Source organism: Rattus rattus, chromosome 1 (assembly GCF_011064425.1).
Source record: "Rattus rattus isolate New Zealand chromosome 1, Rrattus_CSIRO_v1, whole genome shotgun sequence".
In the NCBI taxonomy this organism is placed as follows: Eukaryota; Metazoa; Chordata; class Mammalia; order Rodentia; family Muridae; genus Rattus; species Rattus rattus.
Window position 1 is genome coordinate 128,222,405 of NC_046154.1, and position 13,274 is coordinate 128,235,678.

Below are 13,274 nucleotides of genomic sequence, written 5' to 3' on the forward strand. Positions count from 1 at the left end.
CTTCTATGATTTTGTTAAAGATATTTACTGGTCCTTTGAGCTGGTAGTCTTCACTCTCTTCTCTACCTGTTATCCTTAGGTTTGATCTTCTCATTGTGTCCTGGATTTCCTGTATATTTTGGGCCAGTAGCTTTTTCCATTTTCCATTGCCTTTGACAGTTCTGTTGATGATTTCTATGGAATCTTCTGCTCCTGAGATTCTCTCTTCTATCTCTTGTATTCTGTTGGTAATGCTTATATCTACGGTTCCTTGTCTCTTTCTTTGGTTTTCTTTATCCAGGGTTGTCTCCCTTTGTGCTTTCTTTATTGCTTCTATTTTTATTTTTAATTCCTTCACCTGTTTGATTGTGTTTTCCTGGAATTATTGCAGGGAATTTTGTGTTTCCTCTCTATAGGCTTCTACTTGTTTATTTGTGATTTCCTGCATTTCTCTAAGGGAGTTTTTCATGTCTCTCTTGATGTCATCAATCTTAATGGTCAAATGCAATTTAAAATCTGATCTTGCTTTTCTGGTGTGTTTGGATATTCAGTGTTTGCTTTGGTAGGAGATTGGGCTCCAATGATGCCCTGTAGTCTTGGTTTCTGTTGCTTGGGTTCTTGCCCTTGCCTCTGGTTATCTCTGGTGTTACCTTGTTCTGCTATTTCTGACAGTGGCTAGCCTGTCCTATAGGCCTGTGTGTCAGAAGTGCTGTAGACCTGTTTTCCTGTTTCCTTTCAGCCAGTTATGGGAACAGAGTGTTCTGCTTTCAAGCATGTAGTCTTTCCTTTCTACTGGTCTTTAGCTGTTCCTGTGAGCGTGTGTCCTGAGTCCACCAGGCAGGACACTTGGAGCAGAAAAGTTGGTCTTACCTCTGGTCTAGGGTCTGAAGTAGCTACTTTATGCTCAATTTCAGTTCTCCATGAGGGCAGAAACCAGAAGGGCCTGCCTTGCTTTCTCTCAGGTCCCTGTGCAAAGGGGGCCCAGATGGCACTAGGCGTTTTCCTCTAGAGTCAGAAATGTGGGCACAGAGTAGTCTCCTCTGGCTTTCCAGGTATGTCTGCCCCTCTGAAGGTCTACCTCTCCCTCACATGGCAGTTGGGTGCAGGGAGCTGTTTGACTGGGTCCCTTCAGATCCAGGTGCTATCTGGACCGCAGGGCACCAGCAACTTGAGTGCCCCTATCTTCCTGTTCCCAGAGGCCCTATACAGTTTCCTCCTGGGCCAGGGATGTGGGCAAGGGTGGGCAGTACTTGCGGCCTCTCCTTCCCTGCAGGCTCAGGAGTGCTCACCTGTCTGGGCGATGAGCTTTCTCTCCCACAGGGTTTGGGAGCAGGGAGCTGTGGATTGGGATTAGTGAGGTTCAGGCTCCAGCTTGAAACTGGAAATGTCCGATCCCAGAGGAATTTTGCTTTTATGTGTCCTGAGTCCAACAGGAAGGTCACTTGGAGCAGAAAAGGTGGTCTTATCTCTGGTCTCGGGCCTGAAGTCGCTCCTCATGGCTGGGTTTCAGCTCTCCATGAGGGTAGCAACCAGAAGGGCCTGCCCCTCCTTCTCTCAGGGAGCTGTTTGACCAGGTCCCTTCAGATCCAGGCGCAGTCTGGACTGCAGCTTGTTAAAGTTTTAATATGCTAGACCAGGGTACTGCCATGTCTAGGGCCAATGACTCTACGCTTCTATGACGGGATGCTTCTCTGACAAGGGTCCCAACTTCTCAGAGTGGGACTGAGATTAAATGCCTTTTGCAGGGAGCAGTGTCTGGGAAGGGAAATTCATTGACTAAGCCTTTAGACCTTTAGGTATCTCTTTATAACGGAAAGCTGTCTTGAACCTATGTGACTTGTGGTCATGTCCTTCACCTATGAAGGGCCTTGGGGCATTGCCCTTACATGATTGTGACTGATGGTCACAAATCTATGGAGGGCTGTGGGCTAGTGACCAGTCTGGATTCCTGGGAGTCAGGTGAAACACTTACCATCTCTTTCAGGGTCTCCCTGGTTCAAGCCTCCTCAACTGGGAACCAGGGTGCCTTTCACTGTCCTACAATATGGAGTATAAGCTGAGGGGCTTCAGGCAGTTTTCATTGGGTTGCGTGATATGAGTCCAGGCACACACAGAGTAAAGTGCTGCTTGTTCAGAGCCAAAGCAACAGTAAAGCCATGTGGACAAATGCTGCCGGAAACACATCATGTGTTTTGAAATAAGTTTCAGTCACTTTGTGTTCACACATATTATGTTACAAAATCCGACCCAATTTAGTTTCAAGACCCAGTCTAGTTTTAGTAGCAGTGCAACAAGGTAGGAACTAATTAAAAGTAAAATACCAGAAGCTTTTTACACAAGAATTAAAACAAAGGCCAAAGGCTTGGGGTATTTGCGGAGTACCTGTTCTTTGGCCACTTAATGGAGGACACTAGGAGAAAGGTTATGGTGGTTTGAATGAGAAATGTCCTCCATACTTTCGTGCATTTGACCTCCAGTTGGTGGTGCCATTTAGGAAGATTAAGGAGGTACAACTTTGCTGCAGGAAGTAGATCATTTGGGGTCAGCTTCAAGATGAAGAGCCTTAATGATATTTTTGGTCTCTTTGCATAGTCTTGCAAGAGATGGGCTGTCACCTTCCTGCTCCTGCTGCCAAGCCTGCTGCCTGATGCTCTACGGTCCCCACCACGCTGAACTCTAAACTTCTGGACTCTAAGACAAAATGGACTCTTCAGTAGGTTTCCTCCATCATGGTGTTTTATTCCAGCAACAGAAAAGCAACTAACACAGAATTGTTCTAGGGAAATTAAACCAGGAAGTATTTTTTTCCTGGATAAAACATCTTCTTTCTACTTCTCTTCTTTCATATTTTGCTTTTCTTACAACCTGTTATAATTTATTGAATGATACTTCGTAGATCTTTCTCAAGTAAAGTAAAATCAACAAGCACCACGGAAATAAAAATACATTGTATGAAACTTTCATTTTTCATTTTGAACCTTAAATTAATCTACATCTTACATTTGTACTTTCTGGAAAGTTTCCCCTCTGACATTTACAAAGTTTTATCTCTTCCTGAAAACAACTTAAATCCTTTAAACTAGAGAAATAATACAATTTTATAATAATCTGCTTTCTATTTTTAATTTGGAATGCATTATGTGTTAAATAGGCCATCTAATTTTTAATTATCAAAAATTCTCTTTCCCCTAAATTGCAATAACATCTCAGAGTGTAATATGTTTTTACTCACTGACTGTCAGCAAACCCATCTATCCTCTCAAATTAGCAATGGCTTTCCTTTTGTTGGGTACCATACCAGGATTTAACTCAATCACTTCTCCCAAAACATCTAACTTCTAAGGCATGAAGAACCCCCCTGATGGCAGTTTGCTGAAGCAGAGATTCTGATCCATCGTTTTAGCTCTTTTGGCCACCTAGTAAAATATGTTTTAACAACTCTTGTCTCATAGAAAACACATTAAACATTAAAACAATCAGCAACTTACTGGCTAAGATTCATTGTGGCTGATTTTCAGGAGGGGACGTGATCTTACACCTTGGGAGTTCTCTTATTCAAAGATAGGACACTCCTTAGAGTTGACTAGAAATGCCCTGCACTGCAGTCCCTATATAGAAGTGTCAGATCAGTTTTGGTTTTTTAGAGTTAGACTGGAGTCTATACAATGGGCTAAAATTTGTGTATCAGGCTGAGGGTGTGACCCAATGTTACAGTACCTACCACATATGTGAAAGGCCCTGATTGTGATACTCAGCATTATTAAAACATGCATATGGTATTAGTAAATTAGAAGAAGAGACAGTTTAGTGTAAAGGTTAAACATCATGACTTTTCGGTAAAATTTATTTAAATCCCATATTATCCACTAATTTTCATCATCATCTTAAAAAATGATACTCAAAGTCTCCTTCTAAATAATAATGACCTCATGGAGCTGTACATCTCAGAAAAAGCTTTTCACCTAGATTGTAGCAGGGCCTATTCCGTTTTATAAGGTAAGCATTGACTTGGATACTAAAGACTTCTTTAACCATGAATACAACTGATTAGTTCGTGGTATTAACAATTGCATGGCTACATGCTCAATGCTCCATGGAGGCTAAAGTGTTCTGCCCCCTGCTCTTAGCATCACCCAGAATGACATAAGCAATGCCAGAACAAATCTATACCCATTACTGGAGAATAAATGGAAATGTTTGCCCCAAGGCTTTTCAATCAGTAGGGTCACCTTCTGCTATGGTTTGGATTTCACAAGCTCATATGTGTGGATACTTGGTCCCTAGCTGGTGGTGATGTTCCGGAAAGCTGTGGGTTCTCTGAAGCAAGAGGCAGCCTTTCAGAGATGGATCACTCAGAACAGGCATTTAAGGATTTTTAAATTGGCTTACTTCAAGCCAAGTACCCTGTTTCCTGGTCTAGAAAGATGTAAGACCCCACCACCACTATGTAACTGTCATAGATCAGGCCCTTCAACTGCTGTCTTCCCTACTACTGTATTATTCCCCCTGAACTGGGACCCAAGGTAATCTTCTCACTTAAGTTGCTTCCTTCCAGTTTTTTGTCTTGGTGACAAGAAAAGGTTACTTCAATATACCTTCTCAAATGACAATGATAACATGCTTTCAGTAAGGTCTGAGTTCTGCTGTGATTATTGCTGTTGGTTATCATCTGGCAGAGGCAAGAGAGAGAGGTCGTCTGGTGGACAATGGGGAGGATGCCTCACTGAATTAGTCCGCTGAAAAACAGACTCATCCTTCTACCCCAAAAATGACATACACACACACCTACAATTATCTGTGGCAACTGAAGGACGTCAATGAATTGGCAGAAACTTAGGAAAGATCCAAAAGAGATTGGAAAGTTAGTTCAGAATAGGCAAGTTTTAAGAAGCAAGTCAGCAAGGCTACTGCTCAGAACTAGTTTTAAAAAGATCTGCTTATGACTGGAATTGGTAGGATCTATGATGGCAGTTGGGCCATTTTCTCACATGCAAGGCACTGCAGTATTGGAGATGGCACTGAATAAATTTGAAAACTAAATGAAAGGCAAACACTCTTTGGTGTTGTCTAATCTACTTCCACTAACTGTTGTGTAAATACTGAACGATAGTAGCTTCAAGGTAATAGTTTCCCAAGAGTGCAGTACATCATAAAAGCATTCCCTAGTATGTGGTTTCCTTGACGATGTATAGGTACCAGAGAGATGATACAATATAGGGAACATGCAAATAGAAGGCTTCAAATGTGCTCCATTTCCTGTCAATGAGCCATGATTAGGCCTCTTTGAGAGGAAATGCTTCACTGTTAGAAAGCATGCCATAGTATCAGAACTTGCTGTTTGCTTGAGCTTTTCCTGAGTTTTAGAGTTTCATATAACTTTAAAACTTTGAAAAGAAACTTGAAATTAAAATCAAATCATCACCTGGCTTGTCTCGAGCAGAAAAACACATACATTTTTATTAGTTGGAGCTTCCATTTGATACCAAACACTATCATTACTGCAGTATCTTGCATTTAAACATTTTGCATTTAATACAGACTTTCATCTTTCTCTAGACTGGAGTAAAAGGATAACCAAGAAAACTCTGTCTAACTATGAAGATGTAAAGAGACTAGATGAATTCAAGGCAGAAACCTGGAAAGGTCACTTTGCAAGACCACCTGGGGTGTGCTGCTTCCCTGCAAAGAGCTCACAGAGATAAAAATGTGTATATATTTTCTGCCTGAAAGAAAACTATTTGCCTATCCACCTAATTTGAATCACTATGTCTTCTCATTCGTAAAGTCATTATATCTCCTTATCTTCACCCTATCCTATTTTTGTAAACACACCTGAGAGCACAGGGCACAGTAGCTTCTGCCTCCCTCATGGACACCTGAACTGCCTTTACTGGTGCAAACATCAGACTGTCAATTATGAAAGGAATAAAAGTTGATTTTGTTTTATTTTTCAGATGCTTCACTAGCCCTTTGGTCATTCTGGATACATTATCTTTGTGTCACTTTCTACCTCATGTCCCTCAATCTTTCCCTTCCACAACTCCTTCCAAACTTTGCATTGATCCTTCTTACAATCTTAGTAAAGTAAACCTCTACTATCTTTTCAAAAGTTTACCTTGATGGCTCCAAATCTATTATCACTTTTTCATAAGCATTCTGACTAAGTTTCCTACTTTCGGTGTTGTTTGCGATTCAGTTCTCCTCAATAGAATGGAATGACTATGAAAGCAAGGGTCTTGTTCACTGATGAAAATGTAATGTATGTTGAATGGAGGAATAAATCAGCTAACTAATTTCTTTTGTCTTCCTGTAGGTTACTCAATACTATTAAGACTTTTGATGGTACCGTCTTCAAGAACAGTCAAAGGAAAATGTTAACAAGACATGTGCTGACTACATTCTACCAAGAGGAAAAGAAGAAATTCTTACAGAGAAGAAAAAAGGATACTGAAAGTCTACTCTAGCACTTACTAATAGAGTGTAACAAATTATGGGGTTTTAGAAATTCAATTTAGCTCTCAACATGTGCCGCTTCACCACCTGCGTACACAAGAGTCACACCCACACTAGCTCCCTCTGCCAGCTCCACCTCATCCCTCCTCCTCATTAGCCAACACCTAATTACATACTAATTGGCTCAGAGAACACAAGCTTGTTATTGCACTAAAAACACTCAGAGCTCCCCCACAGACAGATTCTCATGAAAACCAAATATAAAAGGAGTTGGCCTTGTGCCTGGTTTTCATCAGGACATAGCTAGATGCTTCTAGGTCCTTCCTGGCCACACAGATAGGCTTTGCTTTCATGCTTCTATGAAGTCATTTTCTTCAGGGACACATATGCATGACAATTTCAGAAATGAAGGACTTTAGAAATGACCTTGATCATGATATGACTGTTTCATTAGTCAGAGAGAGCCACAGTTAATCAGGAACAGTTTCCATTAAACTTACTATTGTTCCCCCTTTCAGTCTCTAGATGTCAAGATGTCCCCACCATTGCTACCTCAGATTAGACAAACTGACTTTAGAAATGCATTTAAGAGTATGAACCTGTTCCTCTCTTTGCTAAACTATTTTTCTTTTAACAAAGACACAGCAAACGGTTTCTATCATCACAGCACAGATACATGAACTGTTATTAATGGCACAGAAGCCACCAGAGTATGTTTTGAGATGCAGGCTTCAAAGCGGTTGGATTTTTCTCAACCACATTCTGACGTTGTCATTACCAGTGCTAGGCAGAGGAGGCAATGCAAACAAAGAAGGGTATCCAAACAGGAACCACTCGTGATACAAGTTAGCTCCCATAGTCCCCTGGTGTGGGAGAGGTGGAGGCAACACCAGAGAGAAGACTCTTGTCCTGCTAGGAAACAGAAAGCACTGTCCAGGCTGGAATAAATAGGAGCAAGGGACATAGAAGTCCCCAAACTGTATCTTTTTTTCCAAATGAGCCACTGAGTGAGGTCAATGGTACACATAAAGAAGATCTGTGATCTTGGAAGAAATTTATATACAGATTTTTGTTGCTTGCCTTTAAAGGTATGGTTCTGGGGCTGAGATGGGATTTCCTACTTGTGTCCAACCAAACTTCAGGAAAATTCAAACACCTCTTATACGATACTGCCATTATTCTGTCAGTGAACAACTGTAGTGATAGGAAAGCTACTTGGCAATTCCATTGACTTTAAGAAAGTTTTAACTTTTCTATACTCATTTACATATTATAAAATGGCAGCTGACAATTATATGTGCAATAGTATTTGGTCTTTAAAGGCTCAGATATTTTTCATTTAAAGCTCATACATTCAACAGTCACAGAAGGAATGCTAGGGTGCTGGGATGCTGCTGTGCTCTCTCATTCCTTATGGGTAAAGTTGCTCACATGAGGAACTTTAATGCCTAATTAATAAATACATAGAGTAAAATTGTGGCAACGGGGAACTAGTGAGTAGAGAGATTGGTGCAATACTGGTCAAAGAACATTTAAAAGGACAGAAGCTACATCAGAGAGTTCATATTTAAAAAAATACACTGGAGTACCCTTGAAAATTGTTTGGAGAGCAGATTTCAAAACTCTTCTTATTGTTTAAAAAAAAACAGGTAATTATGTGGAATAATGTATATGTTAATGGCATTATCGACAGACCCACCGGTCACCCAAGTAATGAAACTGTGACCTTTTATTAATTATGAAAGATTGGCCTTAGCTTAGGCTTGTTCCAACTAGCTCACAACCTATGTTAGTCCATTTATACTAATCTACATCCTGCCACATCACTCATTATCTCTCCTCAGTACTGGCACCTGTTTCTTTTACTGTTTCTGGGTGGTGAATTTATCACCTCCCCACCTCCATGTATCACCGACGAATCTTCCCCCTCAGAATCATTCCCTGAGTTCCTACCTCTGCTCTGAAGACCTGCCTTTCTGCTGTTGCTATAGGGCATTCGGCTATTTATTAAACCAATCTGAAGATGTTACAAGGAGTGTTTACAAGACATGATGCAGCCACATAAATAACAATACTAAGCCCTGTCTGCACACAACTCTTTACTGGCACAGAATTTGATTAATACAAAGACAGTCTGCACATTGCACAAAAAGATCACCCCAACATGGTACTAATTTAGACATTCTGCAAATATACCATATAAAATATTACATAAAAAATGAATGTAAAAATATTATTTGCTTTTTTAATTAAAAAGAAATTAAGGTTGATTTTAAAAAGTAGGAAAGTCTTTAAAAGCTTTCCCTGCCTTTAAATCAAAGGTACATACTTTCATGAAGAAACATTCAACAATCTAATGGGAGAAATAAATTTCCTCCACTGAACAAAAGCATCTGTAGTCTTTATTTTTCTTGTTGCAGTAACCAAATGCATTATCGGAAGCAACTTATGGGAAAGGGAGTTGGCACTGTTCCAACTTTGTGTGTGTAGCCCACCATGGCTGGGAAGGATTTTCAGCTAGGATGGTAGGCAGCTAGCTATACTGTGTCCACAGTCAGGAAACAGAGAGATGAATTCTGCTATAGGCATCATTCCCCTTTAAATTTGTGTCAGGACAATGGCAGATAGAATGGTACCACACACATACACTTAACCTTTCTGGTTATATCTTCGTAAAGGTAGCCAGAGATGTGTTTCCATAGTGACTCTAAATCTAGTCAACTTGACAATTATTTTCTTCACAGACAGAACAAAGACAAAAATGCCGATTTCTTTCCTACCCCTGCATTCTAAGTGGAGTTTCTAACCATTGAAATGAAGCAAAAAGAGAGAAAAGTATATCAAGTTTAGCAATGATGTAGTAGAAATTATGTCTTCAGGACTCCATGAAAAGATTTTAAAGCTCATAAGTTCAGAAATGTTTCAGGAAATCAATCTACAAAATTCAGTTGCAATTCCAACTGTTTGCAGTTAAAAATCCAAAGCTGAAAGTTAAGAAAAAATTAAATTTTAATAGCATCTAAATGAATGAAATACTTTGCATAAACTTAATGAAAGAAGAGCAAAATTTATGTATTAATAAAACAGCATTATGTAAAATGTAAACACCTATACAAATGAAAATTCACAGATATAGCAATGATTTGAAGCATTAGACAGGAGTGTGGAGGCAGCAGTGTTCTTCACACTGCTCTGTAGATTTAACACAATTCTTGGTAATATGCAACCTACTATTTTTATACAATTAGCAAGCTGATACTAAAATTTGTAAATAAATGCAAACTATCCTTAAAAAGAGGCCTGCTGTCTTTAAGAGGGAAAGTCAGAGCTATAGGACTTATAATTGTTATATTTAATATTTGCATTCTATTCCATTATTTGATTATATTTCAAACATATTTGAGTAATTAGATATTAAGGCTGTTTTTCACAGTTTATGTTTGCATGATAATTTCAAAATTTTTGCTTGTACATTTAATATTTTAGTATAATTTTCAAAGACTTGAGTTACTGAGGTAGAGGAATATAGATTTTTAGCAGCATTGAAGACATAGTATCAAATTAACTTTCAGTAAAATTCTTGAGCTTGCCTCTCTGTTTTACTGAATCTGACAGCTCATCCAACATCATATATTGTAATGTTTCCTTCAGAGTGCATCATTATTGTCTATTGTTTTGATTTGTTTTGATAATCAGTCGAAGAATGACAATTTTCAGCGTTTGTCAGTCATTAATTTTTTGGAATGTTTAGTCATTTTTATTTACTCACATCTCAACATGGAAATTCACCATGGTTTACAAAGTGTTATTATCATTAACTTGCTATATTCTACATTAGAAAATTTCTCTGCTGGACATTTTCTGAGACACTCTCTTTGGAAAGGAATGGCTCCCATTTCAGAATGGAAATAAGAAAGTAGATTGTGTTTGTTATTCCTCTGGTTGTTGGGAGAGAAATACATGACAAATGTAATTCAAGAAGGACAGGTTCATTTTGCTTTGAAATTTTAAGTACAGCCCAACACCACCGACATTATGGTGGCATGATCACATGACAACTGACATTTGATGTGTTTTATAAAAAAGCCAAGTGTATGTTTTATAAACCACAGTATGGTGAGGTGGGTGGGGAGCCTCAGCAGGTCCATATTGAAGCATCCCTTCCACCTCTTCCAGCAGAGCTACCAGCCATAGAGTATAGTATAGAGTAGAGTTTATTTGGGGGCACAGGAAAGGAAGCTGAGAAGGGAAAAAAGACACACACAGAGAGAGAAGAGAGAGAGAGAGAGAGAGAGAGAGAGACAGAGAGACAGAGAGACAGAGAGACAGAGACAGAGACAGACAGAGAGAGAGAGACAAAAGACAGAGACAGACAGAGACAGAGAGAGGAGGAGAGACAGAGACAGAGACAGAGAGACAGAGAGACAGAGAGAGGGAGGGAGAGAGAGAGACAGAGACAGACAGAGAGAGACAGAGAGAGAGAGACAGAGAGAGAGAGACAGAGAGAGAGAGACAGAGAGAGAGAGACAGAGAGACAGAGAGACAGAGGAACAGAGACAGAGACAGAGACAGACAGAGAGAGACAGAGAGAGAGAGAGAGACAGAGACAGAGAGAGGAGGGAGAGAGAGACAGAGAAACAGAGAGAGACAGAGAGGCCTGCCAGAGAGAGAGGGGAGGGGAAGAGAGGGAGAAAGGGGTCAGTGAGAGAAGAGGCAGAGAGAGTGAGGAGGGGCCAAACCCCCCCTTTTATAGCAAGCCAAGGCTACCTGGATGTTACTAGGCAACTATTGGGTGGAGCCTGGAAGGAAAGCCAGCATTCCTCCATTTTGGTTTAATTTAAAAAAGGAGAAACTAGAAAAGCAGTAATAGGTTTGTTGTAATCTATAGCTACTTCGTGCTGACTTTGGAGGGATATGTCTCTGGGAAACCTAAGAAAATGGGGACGGGGATGTTGATCCAGTCCTAGGAGAGTTGGTCTTGCTTCCAGGGTCTATGGGACCTCGCGTGGGTAGGAAGGAGGAGGTCCAGCAGAAGCGTCCGTGTCTGTGAGAGCGGGCTAGAACACTGGGTTGCTTCTCTGGAGCTGTCCTGGATGTAGATTTTGAATAAACACCTGGACTTGACAAGATGCCGAAACACACACATATATATATATATGAGGTAGAGAATAAAGTAGGTTTGTGAGAAAAACTTTTTTCTTACATGTACATTTGAATATATATTTGAAACCCTTAGGTCTTGGTGGTTGGGGTGAAGGAAGCCCCAAAAAGCAGGTTTACTTATCTGGATGGAGTCTATTTGGTCCATGAGAGGTAGATCTGAGTGGGTTTCCTGGAACTTATAAGTTTATAAAAGAGATAAATGTGTTAAGAGCATTAACAGTCTTTAAGATGAGCTTAGAGAAAAAACCTTCTGTGTAGCATAAGGAGCAAAAAGGACTTTTTCCCTCTGTCTAGAAAACTGAACATATACATAAATTTAGCATAATGAGTAGCATTTTTATGCTTACATTTAAAACGACAATTAAAGGAAACTTTTACCATGTGAATATGATAGTTGATCATATGGTTTAGCATGAGAAACCCCTTGTCTATAGTTAAAAGACAATCAAAGAAAAACTTAAAATTTGAACTTGTGATTATAAAAGTTGGATCATACAGTGGACTGTTTTACTGGAGGCAGTATGATTGATAAGAACTAGTTTGGTTAATGTTAGGACAGTAGCATAACAAGGGAAGGAAATATAAAGCTTTGGTCGCTGGAAACTGAGTTTAGCTAAGGAAGGAGCAGAAGGTTACATCTGTGGTACATTTGAACGTGTGTATCTTTCATCGGGAAGCCTGTGAGTCAGGTAAAACTGTCTTTGATAAGAGATCTGGTAGTATATTGACTAGTTAACAAAACTGACTAATGAGCTAATAAAGTGGTGGATAACCTTGGGGTAAGGAGCTAGAGATTTGTTTTCTAGCTGCCAAGTTGCAGTTACCTTTAGCTGTCGATGTAATTGGAAATCTGGGAGGAATAAATTATAATCTAGACGTCATATATTAATTAAATGGCAGAGGTTGGTCTATAGTCTACTACCTAAACAGTTCTTTCAGGGCCCTGTGGTCTCCATCACAACTCAGGCAGAGTCAGACTGCTCATCATGCCCAGACGATGAGAAGCTTTTTCCCTGTGGGGGAGGAGCATGGGAGAAATGACTCACCTTGTCTTAGGTAATATGAGACATTTACTTCTCCAGGTCTCCTCTGTCTACACCGTAGGCCAAACCTTGGTAGCAGACAAAGCAATGGGGTGGTGTTTCTCAGTGGTTATCATACCACAATCTAGGCAGCCTTGTTGCTATGCCCATATCTTCTCCAAAACCTTGAGGAGTTTACTGTCAGGATTTGGAAGTCTTTGTCATAGAAAGCTAAACATTTATCATTACATTTAGCAGATTTCTGAAAAGACTAAGAGCCAGAATCTATTAAGCGTATCTGAGTTAGACAATCTGTGTTTCTTTTTAATTATTTGCTCTAGAATATTCCTAGCAAACCAAGATAGTGCCTTATAATTTAATGACAATAGCAAAAACAAGGCTAAACAAATCTTTAAGGCGTAGCCTTTAACCTCTTCACTGTTGCAAATCTTTAAACATTAAAATTATTTACCAAGGCGGTATAGAAATCATATGAAAACCTTATCTAATAGAAATGTCTTTGGAGACCTTAAGTCAGGCTGTTCTTAAGTGAAAAAGCAGTGAAGTGGGAACTGCCCATAACAAAGATGACAGATAGTCTCAAGACTGGCTTTAACCAAGATGGCACTGAAGCTACAGTCAGCCATATGACTGCCC